Genomic DNA, 14,399 nt, shown 5'->3' with positions numbered 1-14,399 from the left:
ATATATTAACTCTTTTTTTTTTGGCGGGGGAGCCACACCTGGCGATGCTCAGGGGTTATTCCTGGCTGTCTGCTCAGAAATAGCTCTTAGCAGGCACAGGGGACCATATGGGACAACGGGATTTGAACCAACCACCTTTGGTCCTGGATCTGCTGCTTGCAAGGCAAACACCACTGTGCTATCTCTCCGGGCCCACATTAACTCTTAAAAAGCATACATTACCACTCTTTGAGCACTAGAGATTCAACAGCTACAAATAAAAACATATTTTTGGTGTATAGAAAGAAATGCTATTGAATCATAGCATCAAATTGCATTTTCATTTTATTTAGAGATAAATTACTCACATTTAGTAAAAACCATTCTGTTAACAAGTCAATGAACCCTAGATTCATTAAAATATTTTCATGTATAATACAAAAAATGTATCTCTATAAAAATGTGTATTCAAATTTCTTAGCTCATGTACTCCTCTTACCATAAAATTATTTATTATTTATTTATAGTGGAATCTGAGAACTCAGGGATTATAACCATTAAACCTATTATTAGAAAATATACACTGACACATTTATTGTCTATACTTTATCCTTTTTAAAGTATATTTTGCAACTTTGTTGTACAGATTCATGCATACATATTTTATTTAAATATTTTATAATTTATTTGTTACATTCAGGATAATTTTCAAAAGCTATTAGTTTAAAATCTATTATAATATTAGCTTTCTGATAAAAGCATCCAGAGGTTCCTAAAGCAAAGTGGGTTTATCGAGCTGCTTTTCAGCAAAAAAAAAAAAAAAAAGGTGTTTAATTACATTGTCTCACACTTCTCGAAATCTGAAAACCTAATCACCACCTTGAAACTCAAAGAACACAGGCAAGTTGCTATGACTATTATTCACTACAAAACCTTTAAATTTTCTTTCCACTCATTTCTATCTTCTTTCAGGGTAAAATCTTGACTTCCAAATATATATTGTGTGTTTTTTAATCAAGTAAAATTTAGAAAAAATAGTAAAAATAATCACAACAATTACCAAACTAATTTTCTTTTTTGAGGGGAGGAACATTTATGTAATACTAGCATGAAATAAATTTCACATATAATGTATATCTAATGGCAATTCAAAATAACAGGAGTCATGAAAGGCTAATACAAAAAATTAATATTAACAATTTACAATTCAATATAGAGAAACAAAAAGTTAAAATAGGTGAGAACTATCAAAAATAAGATGACTAACATTGAGTTTTAAAATTACAATATTTAATGAGATTTCAAAGAAGAAAATAAAGAAGACTATACATTTAATCATTGATTATTGAATGCAAGTTTATTATTATGTCAGTTTACAATAATTTTATCAATATTATTGTATATAAATTAAAATTACCCAATACCCTATATTATATAATGTGATATTAATATGCAATATGTTATGAATTTTATGCTTTTTTCTTATGAAAAAATTGGGGGTGGCAAAAGAGAGATAGTACAGAGTAATTAAGTTCCTTGCTTTGCTTTAGCCAACATCAATTGTATCTCCAAAATAGCATTGGTCCCTGAGCAACACCGGGAGTGATCCCTAAACAAGAGAGCCAGGATAAAGCCACTGGCACCCTTGGGTAGAGCCTAAATATCTCCACTACTAAATACACCTAGTCCTGAGGGAAACAGATAAACAGAGCCACTAAAGAAAACAGAAGTATTCAAGATTTGCTGTGTTAGTTTCAAAGAACACCGGTCAGGAGTAAATTATGGGATTCAAGTATTAATCCAGCCCTTTGAGGAAGGGGACAATTTACTGGCTAATTCCAACACCTCTAATTCAATATCGCAAGAGTCTCTATTATTTTTTTTTTTATTATTTGGGAAGGGAGTGAGTCTTTCAAGCAATGCTCTCAATGGAATATATTGCAGCAATATTCAGTTAACTAGGCTGACTATTCAATTCAAGGACTCAAGAACAAAGTACTTCTTGATGCTGGGGGATCGAACCATGGTCCTTCCTTGGCTAGTGCTTGCAAGGCAGACACCTTACCTCTAGCGACACCTCACTGGCCCCAACATTGGTATATTTTAACTTTATATTTATTAACTGCTTTGTAGCCTGAAAATTCATTTGGTATTTTGAAGAAAAGAAAAGATATTTCAATAATGACTTTCAAAATATATGTTAGGGACAGAAAAAATAGTATAGCTTGTATGGTCTTGAACATGGCCAACCTGGGTTTAATCTATAACACTACATGCATTTCCATGAGCAAAGCCACAATTAAGCACTAAACACAGTCAAGTATGAAATCGTGTGTGTTCATCATTTTTATGACATTTTATATATTTTATACATTTTTTTGTAGAGGGTTGGGCCACACCAGGGAGGCTTTCAGGGGTTACTCCTGGCTCTGTGCATTCAGAAGCCATTCCTGGTAGGCTTGGGGAAACATATGGGATGCTGGGTATCAGACGTGGGTCGGTGCATGCAAGGGAACCACCTACCTGCTGTGCTATTGCTCTGAACGTCGTATATTTGTATAATGATCAAATCTACATAATAACATAACTTTTAAAGTGAATAGAATATCACTATAATAATTCTCACATTATTCAGAAACAATTTCCCTTAAAATAGTTAGTTTGTGTTTTAAACTGAAGTTCTGAAAGTCAACACCTTTTTTTGAATAAGATTTTATTTAGCTACTAAAGACAAGAATCTCACACAAGTTTGTTGCACCTTTGGCAGAGTCTACTGTTCCGTGAAGTGCTCATAGTGCTGTGTATTAGTTACCTTAAGTAAAATCCTGCTGTGGCAGCCAGGCATGTCAGAAGAACTTAAAACTGTCTCACTTAACTCATCAAGAGACAAACTTTTATGCTCTTCTTTCCAAAAAGGACAAACACAGAATTATGCAAGTTCAATACATCTCACCTCCTATGCTAAAACTTGAAAAATGAACATTATTTTTCTTTATGATCCATGTGTATGCATATGGAAATACCATAGAAGAGCTGAGCTACTTAAAATGTTTATCACATACACATTTCTTCTCAAGTCCTTTTTAAAACAGAAATCTTAACATGGGCTGTTTTTTTTTAGCCCTCATCTCTATTGTGTCTGGATATTATTACCATCATTTTTTTTCTTATATCTCACAAATGAATGAGATTTTCTATGTCATTGTCTATTCCTCTCTCCTTAGCTCATTTTGCTTAGCTTTAGACTCTCCATATCCATCGGGGAACAGTTAGGATAGAGAACAGACCACTTTGACAATGATAGTTGGAAGTGATTACTCCGTATAACAACTGGGTGCTGAATGGAGATAACGTGATATGTATGCATAGTACCTTTTCATTAATAATAGTGTAAACCATAGTGTCTAAAAGGGAGGAAAAAAGGATGGGGTGGGGAGTAAAATATTTAACCCAGAGGCATGCAGGTGAAAATGTGGGAAGGAAACTGGGGACATTGATGGCAAGAAATATACATGGGTGAAGTGTAGTGTGCATTGTAAGACTGAAAAACGTGAATAACTTTGTAGCCATACTGTTTAAATAAAGTGAAAAAATAAAAATGTGAAATTCAAGTATGCTATCTGTCAATTATATCACTAATAAAAATGAAAAATGAATAAAAAAAGAAAAAAGAAATCTATACTAGGAAAGTCAAAATAGAAAAACTTGTACTCTAATAAGTTATAATATGTTCTTCAATGTATATAAATATATTTTTAATTAAACTTATTGTAAACACGTTTTATGATTGTGGGAAAGGATGTGACTGCGTTTTTGGCAAAATTTAAATTGAAGAGAATAAAAGTTGAAATAAAATAAAACTATTAGGAAAAAGGAGTAAAACGTCCATGAATTAAAAACTCCAATATATTCTATATTCAGATATAGAGTATGAAAATACTTAATAGATGAAAAGACAGCAGTACTGTGTTTTATCTTACCCCTAAAAAGAAAACTGAGAAGAAGGGAGATGGAGGGCAAGAGACTGATTTTAAGCAACCGCATGAAAATTATCATTATAGGTATGTTTCAATTAATTATACATTCATTTCTCTTACAAAAACTTCTTTTCTTACACTTTTTATATCTTTGCTTATTATACTATACTCAAATAATTTTTCATATTTCTATTTTGTGTTATAATAATATTGAATAATATTAGGAGTAATTTTCATTTAAAATTCTTAATATATAACTAATTAAATATACCAGAGTTGGAGTCAGTGCTGCTAACTCCAAAAAATAGAAACAATTAATGTTACTAAGGAGATTAAAATGATAAACTAATATTGTTGATTTGAAAATGTCCAATTTCCTTAGTCAAAAATAAATGATGTACAAAAATACCGGAGGATATATACAAAAACCATTTAATATTATATATTTGAATTAATAGAGGTTGATTATACAGCTGGTAGGGTATACAGCCTGGCACATGGCCAACCTGGGTCCAAACCCCAATACCCCATAATATCTGATGAGCCATACCAGGCAGGTGCAATCTCTGAGTGTACATCCAGGAGTAAGCCCTGAGCACCAGAGGTATGTCCCCAAAAAAACAAAACAAAATGAATCAAGCAAACAATCCAACAAAAAAAGTCAGGTGCTTTAAAATGAAAGAAGGTGTGTAGCAGAGTGAAAGTTTGTGTGCTTGAAATAATTTTATTTCTGGAGAAGTGAGAGAAAACACCAGTATAAAAATAGGACAATTAAATAGATTGCATGATCTAAATATTCTTTTCTGGAACAAGTTAGTTTTCTTATGTGAATTGAAAAGATCAAAGTGCTGGATGATAATAAATCAAAGGTAAATTTTGGCTTTTCTTGTTGTTTAAGAAAAAATACTTTTACATAATAAAATACTTTGTTACAAAATAAAAGCTTACACACTAACCTTTAGAAAGATGGTATTATTAAAAGAATGATGTTGTGACATAATAATTAACAATATGTAAAGAGATAGATATTGAATACAATTAGTGAGTGAATAAAATGGATTTTGGGGGGTCGGGCCACACCTGGTAACGTTCAAGGGTTACTCCTGGCTATGCACTCTGAAATCCGTCCTGGATTGTCCGACCATATGGAATGCCACCGGGATCAAACAAAGCTCCGTTGTTTTGCTTTCAAGGCAAACACCAAACCGGTGTGCCACTGCTCTGGTCCCAAAATAGATTTTTTTTATTTTTAAAAATACTTTATTTAAACACTGGTTTACAAGGTTGCTCATAATAGTGACATTTTTATTTTACCAACAAAAAACTCTCACCATAATAGATATTTTAGGTGCTTCAGAACACACTATTGAAATAAGTGATTTTCATAATTCAGGAACATTGACATTTTAAAAGTTATGTATGCTTTGTAATTTTTTACTATGTAACTTACAATAGAAATGTAAGACATTCTTTATGACCAAGATTAGTATTGACAGATGATTTTTCAATCTCTGATGCAAAATTGTTTGCAGTAAGTAATATAGAGGCAAATATTCTGCTGTTTATTAATAAAATGTTGGTTTTATTGTGTGTACAAATTAAGCTTAATGTACTATGATCTGTCACAGGCATAATAGGTTTTGACAGAAAATACTCAGATTTATTTGTTAGGCATATACATCACTGACATGCCACAGAAGCTAAAAACAATTTTTCAAAGAATTAAACATTCACCCATAACCACCTTTAATAGTTATACAAGAAAGAAGGTGTCCATGCAAATCAAAATGACAATGAGATATCACTTCATACCAGTGATAATGACCTTTCTCAAAAAAGAATGCAAACACCAGTGTTGGTAGAGATGCAGTGAAAAAGATGTGGATCCATATCACCATTATATTATTGTCATATTAACATTCATGAAAAATAATGTGGAGATTTCTCAAAAACAAAGTTGTCACGTCTAAACATCCTGGTGAATTCAATTTGGCATCCACTTAAAACACACCAAATATTAATCTGAAAAGATATATTTCAATTAAGTTCACATTTTCTTTGCAATAGACTGGATATGAAAGGATATGTTGCTCTTGACCAACAAAAAATAAGTGGGCAATGAATGTGTGGTACATACATAGAAATTTATTCAGCAATGACAAAAGATAAAATCCTGCAGATTGCTACAATTTGAATCTAACTGGAGGGTAACTTGCTAAGTCATATGAGTCATAAGGAAAAAGTTAAATACTGCATAAACTCACTCGTATTAGTTCAAGAAACAAAGCAAGGGAGTATATATTCCCTAGTAGAAATAATCCCTGAAACACTGTCAAAAGAGTAGTGAACTGAAATTACAAAGAGGAGGGAGCAGTGGAGAAAGAACCTTGGGGCAGAGGTGGATGGTTATTAACACTGATGTAGAGGTAGTGAAGTAGCATTACAAGTAAAACAAACAAACAAAAATATTTTGCACATTTGTAAACTGTATAACCTCAAAAATAATTTTCAAATAAAATAAGTAAAACTTCCAATAAAAATGTTAATGGGCCCTTCATTGGCTTTATGTTGCTAGTTTCCTTTGGTCCTTGGGCTTTTCGCAACCTCACCACCTTCGTAAAGAATCAAGTGGATGAAGCAACCAGAAAGGACTCAAAGGTTCTATACCAACAACTATGCACCTCAGAAGACCAGCTGACACCTGACATCTCCCCTCCTGCCAACTCTCCGCCACTTAAGTTTGAAGTTATCGAGGAGCTGGCACATAGACCTCAATCTGTGCCTTGCCAAGCTTTGGAAACGACTGAATCAAGGGTAGCAGATGCGGTGACTGGAAGCCCCACACCTCTTCACCCAGTGTGGCCAGTCCACCGAGGCACGTCTGTCCCTTCTATATTGTATACTAAACAGGGGGAGATGTGGGAGATCGAGCACCCCACATATCAAAGGAACTCTGAATGAATTTTCCACCGCCTGTCTGATTCAAGCCACAAAAGTTTGCATAGCCCCGAACCAACAGAAAACTCTGCAAATAAATTTAGCTCAGCACAAAGAATCTGGCTTAACCAGATGCCTTAACCTTTCCATGGAACCTGTTTTTGTAACTGCTCTCAAGCATGTAGTTATAGATATGTTTTTGTAAAGTTTAAATTATGATCCTTATTGCTTGCACAAAAGATAGATCTAAATGGAAAATAGGCTAAACAAATAATTGTATTTGCGTAAATATCAATTAGCTATTTGTTTAAGAATTTGCTTCCCCTCCCCCCATCCTGCCAGGTTCCTCTTTATCCTTCCCGCCATCAAAATGTGTTTATGCTCCCATTGGTTAAAATTGTTGTACTTGTACAAATCTGATTGGTTTATGTTTCAATCCTATGTTACTAAAATAGGCCCTGGATTGAGCTATTATGAAAGGGGCCCTTGGGCTACTGTGAAGGTAAGAAGTGCTCAGGCCATGGGGGTATTGTTGGAAAGATGTGTGCAGAAATAATGTTAACCGTATATTAACTTCTGATCCTCAATAAAAATAAGCTATTATAAAATTAAAAAAATAAAAAATAAAAAATAAATGTTACGGTAATATTTTAGTGAACTATTTATCAATTCATCCATCCAACCATTGCTTACATCTACATCGCTGTGCACCTGGTGGTGTTCAGAGGTACTGTCTTTGTGTTCATAGGCTACTAACAGTAGTGTGAGTGAGCAATATGGTGACAATAATCAAAGGTCAGCTACATGCAAGGCAATCAATCACTTTAACCTCTGTATTATCTCTCTAATCATCCAAATACATGTTACTTCATTACCCAAATATTAGTGCTATCAACCATAATGAATGTATGTGTAAATATGTAGAGAACGGTTATTTTTTTCAAATTAATAAAGAACTATAGTATCTGTATTAATTTCTAAGTATGCTCCCAGTTCCTGCCATCAAAAATTCTTTTGTCCTTTGGCCATCCATTAATTTCTATACCATCAGCACAAAACAACAAGAATATATTGAAATTATATTTTAAATCAAGAACCACATAAAGCACTGCACAGGCAAGTTATTGTTTGATTGGCAACAAATGTGTCATTGAAGCTGCCAATTTAGAAATGAGGAAACTAAATATATAGAAATTATTCACTAGAGAAGTAGATTGGAAAAGCATGACAGAGTTGGCAAGAATTCTATAGACAACTTAGCATGAACACTACTAATATTCTGTGTAAAACTAGTCAACTTCTTACTCTTCTCTGGGCTTCAATATACCCACCTGTAAATGAACAGCTAGATCTCTACATGTGAAAGGCTCTAAGAAGGTTGTTGTCAAATGTTGCTGCATATTATTAAAAACTAAGGGCTTCCAAATATCTTGATAGCTTTGTGGGATCTCAGGCCAATAAAATCAGAATATCTTGGAACTGGGAGCCAACACAGGTTTATGTAGACATTTTGCAGGTCTAGGTTCTATCTATTATGAGATTGAGAAAACACGTTGGTCCCTTTTATTTACATTCAAACTAATCAAAGAGACTGTGAAACTGATATTTTCTAAGTGAAAACATAGCCTTGGTCTCTTCATTGTTATTAAGGAAAGGGATGAGAGATAGGGAACTGACTAATATTCTAATTTTCTATTTGTTTCCTACTTTGCAAATACAGTGGAAGTTAGTTTATAACTTTTACTTTTATTCAAAACCAAAAGTCACAATATTGTAGGTTCAACTAACCCACAGGTTTTATATATTGCTAATGCATTATGAATTTTCTTGTGTAATTAATTTTACTTAATGACAAAATGGGGTTATTATTATCTCTTCACATTTCCTATTAAGGGTTTGGTTTCTCTGACCTCTTTCTTGATAGAAGAGCCTACAAGCAGAAACCTTTCCTTACAAACATTCTTGACTTTATAGTTCAATGGTCTTGGGCTTTGTATAGTTTTAGTGTAGCCTATCAAAGTGGCATAATAAATATATATATATATATATATGTTATTTTCAGTGATTTATTTTGGTCTTGATACTTATATTTAATTATTTCCATTAATAAATATAGTATATAAATACCATTTTTCATATGCGCTTTTTCAGTATAGCTTTAATATGCAGTGTTTTACAAAAGGTCACAATAAGAACAGGATATATATATATGTATATATATAATTTAAATAAGGAAAAGAGGTACTAGAGATGTAGTACAACAGATATGGCATAGCATGTGATTTGTATGTGGCTGACACAGGTTCATTCCCTGTCACCTCATATGGCCCTCTGAGCACTGCCAGCAATTATTTCCGAGATAGAGAGTAATCCCTCATCATCACTAGATGTGGCCCAACCACCCCAAATTAAAATAATGAAAGGAAAATATCTTATTAGGTTACATCAGTGCTTCTCAAATAGTGGGGCGCGCCCCCCAGAGGGGCACAAGGCTCCGTAAAGTGGGGCGCAATTGACTTTGGCAAACACTGTCATAACAAGCTAAGCCCCGTGTTTATGTCTCTTTATGTCTCTCGAGCTGAGAGTTGTTGTGTCCTGCTTCAAACCCCGCTTCGAAAAGCTATGCATTGTAAACGTGCTCATTGTAGCTATTAATCCAAGTATCACCTCAGATTTAAAAAAATCAGCTCAAATTACTTTATATATTTTTGTTTTGCAGGTTAAAGTTTTTTTATTTTTAATAAAGATATTATTTAGAATCATGTGGGGCGCAAAAAATGTTTTCTTCTTCCTAGGGACACATAACAGAAAATAATTGAGAAGCACTGGGTTACACTAACTAATAACAATGTTTAATCTAACTATTAAAATGATTAGTTCTGGGGCCGGAGCAGTGGCGCTAGAGGTAAGGTGTTTGCCTTGCAAGTACTAGCCTAGTATGGACCGCAGTTCCATCCCCGCCATCCCATATGGTCCCCCAAGCCAGGAGTGATTTCTGAGTGCATAGCTAGGAGTTAAACCCTGAGCATCAATGTTTTTGGCCCAAAACCAAAAACACAAAACAAAAACACAACATAAAATAATTAGATATGTTTTTGCATAAAAGAGCATGCATCTGGAGGTACTAAAACATGAAAAAAATAAAAAATAACTAAATCTGAAAGTTTCTTTTCAGTAATAATTATGCTGACTTTTTAAATTTTAATATTTAGCCCTACTTACCTCCCATCTGGATTTTCCTCTTTGGTAAATTCTTTATCAAAATTTTTATGGAATCACTGTGAGATGCAGAGTCAATCAATTATTGCTGGTTGAGTTTTAATCGTATAATTCTTCAGCATCCATCTCTTCTCCAATGTATATTTCCCACCACCAATATCTCTAATTTTCCTCCCACCATCCCCTTCTGATACTGTCTCTAATGCACGTTTCTTCTCTCTCTTTTTCACCTTTTTCCTTTCAAGTTATATATATTTCTATTTTACAATTCAGTAACTTTATCTCTGGACACCACATAACCCCTAAAATTATTCATGTAAAAAGTTATAAAAAAGGCTTTACTGAAGGTTTATTCATGCCTTCATGAAAAATATTAGAAAGGACATAAATGTATCTGAATAGAAAATGAGTATATAAACTGTGGTAAATTCCTGACATTATTACTACACAGATAAACTCATAAATCAACCAATGAATATGAGTAACAACTATGTGTAATAAGACAGAGAATGAACACATTATTTCACTTTATAAAGCATCAGAAAAATAAAGACTAATCTCAGGGACAGAAATCAGAAAGATTTTGCTGCTTTGGGGAGGAAACTAAAGTTAATGATGCTTTCATAGAGACATGCACATATATATATGACAATTAATGCAATAAAAATGGTTCATTAGTAAGTCTTTACGCTTCTAATAAGGCCAAATTAAATATGCTTTTAGTTTTCTCAAGATAAAAAAGGCACAAGTATTTGTAGATTTATATATATGTAGTATATAATGCAATTTTTTTTTTTTTTTGGTTTTTGGGCCACACCCGGTAATGCTCAGGGGTTATTCCTGGCTATGTGCTCAGAAGTTGCTCCTGGCTTGGGGGACCATATGGGACACCTGGGGATCGAACCGAGGTCCATCCAAGGCTAGCGCAGGCAAGGCAGGCACCTTACCTTTAGCGCCACCGCCCGGCCTCTATAATGCAATTTTTATAATCCATAGTACTAATATTAAATATAGTAATAAGGACACTGATTTGGAATATTAAAGGCACAAGCATTGTAGGAATGTATACATATAAACAATAATTAGAATTATTATAATAATATAAATATATTATATACAAATTATTATATATGATAAAGCACATTATATTATAAAATGATATTATAATGATTATTAGAAATCATAATGTTAATATTAAATATTCTAATAAGAAAATCAATTTACATATTCATATAATTTCATTTAAAATGTTTGCCTTAAGTAATCTATATGATTTTATTTCATATTTTAGGGTAAGAATATATTTTAATTATAAGATCATCCACTACGATCAAGTAGGTTTCATCCCAGGAATGCAAGGATGGTTTAACATCCGTAAGTCTATCAACATAATACACAACATCAACAACAAGAAAAATAAAAACAACATGATTATATCAATAGATGCAGAGAAAGCATTTGACAAGGATTAACACCCATTCTTGATCAAAACTCTCAGCAAGATGGGAATGGAAGGAACCTTTCTCAATATAGTTAAGGCCATCTACCACAAGCCAGTGGCAAATATTATCCTCAATGGAGAAAAACTAAAAGCCTTCCCTCTAAATTCTGGCACAAGACAAGACTGTCCTCTCTCACCACTCCTATTCAACATAGCACTGGAAGTACTTGCTATAGCGATTAGGCAAGAAAAAGATATCAAGGGAATCCAGATAGGAAAGGAAGAAGTCAAGCTCTCACTGTTTGCAGATGACATGATGCTCTACTTAGAAAACCCTAAAGACTCTACCAAAAAGCTTCTAGAAACAATAGACTCATATAGCAAGGTGGCAGGCTACAAAATTAACACACAAAAATCAATGGCCTTTCTATACACCAATAGTAATAAGGAAGAAATAGACATTAAGAAAACAACCCCATTCACAATAGTGCCACACAAACTCAAATATCTTGGAATCAACTTGACTAAAAATGTGAAAGACCTATACAAAGAAAACTATAAAACTCTACTTTAAGAAATAAGAGAGGACACGTGGAAATGGAAACCCATACCCTGCTCATGGATTGGCAGGATTTACATCATCAAAATGGCAATACTCCCCAAGGCGTTACACAGATTCAACGCTATCCCTCTAAAGATACCCATGACATTCTTCAAAGAGGTAGATCAGGCACTTTTGAAATTTGTTTGGAACAATAAACACCCTAGAATAGCTAAAGCAATCATTGGGAAAAAGAATATGGGAGGAATTACTTTCCCCAACTTTAAACTGTACTACAAAGCAATAGTTATCAAAACAGCATGGTATTGGAATAAGGACAGACCCTCAGATCAGTGGAATAGGCTTGAATACTCAGAAAATGTTCCCCAGACATACAATCACCTAATTTTTGATAAAGGAGCAGGAAATCCTAAATGGAGCAAGGAAAGCCTCTTCAACAAGTGGTGTTGGCACAACTAGCTAGCCACTTGCAAAAAATTGAACTTAGACCCCCAGCTAACATCATGTACAAAGGTAAAATCCAAATGGATTAAAGACCTCGATATCCGACCCCAAACCATAAGATATATAGAACAACACATAGGCAAAACTCTCCAGGACATTGAGACTTCAGGCATCTTCAAGGAGGAAACTGCACTCTCCAAGCAAGTGAAAACAGAGATTAACAGATGGGAATATATTAAGTTGAGAAGCTTCTGCACCTCAAAGGAAATAGTGCCCAGGATACAAGAGCCACCAACTGAGTGGGAGAATCTATTCACCCAATACCCATCAGACAAAGGGCTAATCTCCAAAGTATACAAGGCACTGACAGAAATTTACAAGAAAAAAAACATCTAACCCCATCAAAAAATGGGGAGAAGAAATGAACAGACACTTTGACAAAGAAGAAATACACATGGCCAAAAGACACATGAAGAAATGCTCCACATCACTAATCATCAGAGAGATGCAAATCAAAACAACAATGAGATACCACCTCACACCACAGAGAATGGCACACATCACAAAGAATGAGAACAAACAGTGCTGGCGGGGATGTGGAGAGAAAGGAACCCTTATCCACTGCTGGTGGGAATGCTGTCTAGTTCAACCTTTATGGAAAGCAATATGGAGATTCCTCCAAAAACTGGAAATCGAGCTCCCATACGATCCAGCTATACCACTCCTAGGAATATACCCTAAGAACACAAAAATACAATACAAAAATCCCTTCCTTACACCTATATTCATTGCAGCACTATTTACCATAGCAAGACTCTGGAAACAACCAAGATGCCCTTCAACAGACGAATGGCTAAAGAAACTGTGGTACATATACACAATGGAATATTATGCAGCTGTCAGGAGAGATGAAGTCATGAAATTTTCCTATACATGAATGTACACAGAATCTATTATGCTGAGTGAAATAAGTCAGAGAGAGAGAGAGAAAAACGCAGAATGGTCTCACTCATCTATGGGTTTTAAGAAAAATGAAAGACATTCTTGCAATAATAAATTTCAGACACAAAAGAGAAAAGAGCTGGAAGTTCCAGCTCACCTCAGGAAGCTCACCACAAAGAGTGATGAGTTTAGTTAGAGAAATAACTACATTTTGAACTGTCCTAATATTGAGAATGTATGAGGGAAATATAGAGCCTGTTTAGGGTACAGGCGGGGGTTGGGTGGGGAGGAGGGAGATTTGGGACTTGGGTGATGGGAATGTTGCACTGGTGATGGGTGGTGTTCCTTTTATGACTGAAACCCAAACACTATCATGTATGTAATCAAGGTGTTTAAATAAATAAATAAATAAAAAAAGATATGAATTGTGACTTGAATAAATGTAACAATCAGGGATATTGTTCAAAGGGCTGGCTTGCCTGCTAAATATACATAGTGTCAAATTTAATCCCTATACCACATGATCCCAAAGCATGTCTAGGTATAGCTCTAGTTATATTGATGCTGGATCAGAATTCTGAATGCTTTCACAGAAAAACCAAGTATCCCAGAGAGTGGGCTAAGTTCACACTAAGCACTGCTTGAAAGTTCTCACCTAAAATAAAATTAAAAAAGCAAATAAATTAATCCTATAATCCTACTAAACAAAGAACACAATATATTTATATTGTCTTCCTGGATTTGCACTGACACTCTATATAACTTGTGTTTTGAGTTGTGTGGTTTTTTATGAATCTTTTGCTGTAAATGTTGCCTGTTTGTGAATATATCCTATTTACATCTTCTCCATGCTTTTGAACATAATGCTTCCTTTAAGGAGTGTGAACACTGAATACGT

General features: G+C 34.1%; 1 protein-coding gene across 1 annotated transcript in view; it reads right to left on the bottom strand.

Annotated features, from left to right (window-relative positions):
* Window positions 1-14,399, bottom strand: part of CACNA2D1 (calcium voltage-gated channel auxiliary subunit alpha2delta 1) — a 394,888-nt gene that overhangs the window by 214,380 nt on the left and 166,109 nt on the right. The window lies entirely within an intron of this gene.

The sequence above is a fragment of the Suncus etruscus genome, chromosome 1, assembly GCF_024139225.1.
Source record: "Suncus etruscus isolate mSunEtr1 chromosome 1, mSunEtr1.pri.cur, whole genome shotgun sequence".
Lineage (NCBI taxonomy): Eukaryota > Metazoa > Chordata > Mammalia > Eulipotyphla > Soricidae > Suncus > Suncus etruscus.
This window is presented reverse-complemented; position numbering and strand designations above follow the sequence as displayed.